Source organism: Myotis brandtii, unplaced genomic scaffold (assembly GCF_000412655.1).
Source record: "Myotis brandtii unplaced genomic scaffold, ASM41265v1 scaffold1839, whole genome shotgun sequence".
NCBI classification, from domain to species: domain Eukaryota; kingdom Metazoa; phylum Chordata; class Mammalia; order Chiroptera; family Vespertilionidae; genus Myotis; species Myotis brandtii.
Window position 1 is genome coordinate 1 of NW_005356829.1, and position 1,672 is coordinate 1,672.

The following is a 1,672-nucleotide window of genomic DNA, read 5'->3' on the forward strand; positions in this document are numbered from 1 at the left end:
ATTAAAGAACATATATGCATACCCCATGGACATGATCGATAGGTTGGTGAAGGCCAAGGGAAGGAGATCTGGGAGTGGGAAGGGCTTGGGGGGGGGGAGAAGTTGGACACCTGCAATAATGTGAACATTAAAAATTTTTAATAGCCCTGGGCTCCTCAAATGTGCGTGTGAACAGCAGAGCCTTACACAGCAGCAACTGCCCGCAACCACCAGAGGAGCAGCTACTGCACATGACCACACAAGGAGCAGCCGCCTCACAACCCCCCTTTCATCCCCCCAAGGAGCAGCCACTGCCTGCGATCTCGTGAGGAGCAGCCACCACTCATGACTGTGCGAGCAGCCACCGCTCTGAGACCACACGAGGAGCAGTTGCCCAGAGACTGCCTGAGCAGTCGCTGCCCCTGACCACCTGAGGGGCAGCCGCCGCCCACAACCGCGCGGCCTGCCACCAAGCTCACTGCTGCAGGTACAGGCCTGCACGACTCGACATCTAGATCCTTTGGTGAAAGCAAAAATGGGGAGACAGTAGAATAACCCCCAAAGGAAAGAAAAGCAGGAATTGCCAGAAAAGGAACTAACTGAAACGAGGCATGCAATATGTCAGAAAAAGAATTCAGAATAACTGTCATACAATCCATAAACCAGATAGATGAGAAAATCAACAACCTATGCAAGAAACAGGAGGAAATAAAGAGTGATATAGCAATCATAAAAAACACTATGAGAGCTTTCACGAGTAGACTAGGAGAAGCAGAGGACTGAATTAGCAAATTAGAAGACAGGGAAGCAAAACACACCCAATCTGAACTGCAATTGGAGAAAAAAAATCACAAGACAGGAGGAGAGCCTGAGTGAGCTTTTGGACTACATGAAAGAAGCACCATACATATAATAAGGGTACCAGAACGACAAGAAAAAGAGCAAGGGTTAGAAAAACTATTTGAAGAAATAATGTCAGAAAACTTCCCTGATTTGGGGAACAAAAAAGTCACACAAGCACAGAGAGTCCCAAACAATATGAACCCACAAAGACCCACAGCAAGACACATCGTAATTATAATGGCAAACGTTCAGGACAAAGAGAGAATCTTAAAGGCTGCAAGAGAGAGAGACAGAAAGTCACCTACAAGGGATCTCCCATTAGATTATCAAATGATTTCTCAACCGAAACCTATCAGGCCAGAAAGAAATGGAAGCAAGTATACAAAGTGATGCAAAGCAAGGAACTGAATTGAAGAATACTCTATCCAGCAAGGCTATCATTCAAAATTGAAGGGGAAATGAGGAGATTCACAGACAAAAAAGCCTAAGGGACTAAAATATTAAATATTTTAATATTGAATATTAAAATAGCTAAGATCTGGAAACAGCCCAAGTGCCCATCAGAAGATGAGTGGATAAAAAAGCTGTATTATGGTAAGCGAAATAAGCCAGTCAGAGAAAGACAAGTGTCATTTGATCTCACTCATATGTGGAACCTAATGAACAAAATAAACTGATGAACAAAATGGACCCAGAGACATAGAAGCATAGAACAGACTGGGGAATCTCAGAGGGAAGGTGGGGAATCTCTAGATCTTATTCTAGATCTTTTATGACTACTAAGCCAGCAATGCAAGAAATGCTAAAGGGACTGTTGTATAAAAAAAAAGGGGGGGGGGGGAAGGAACAA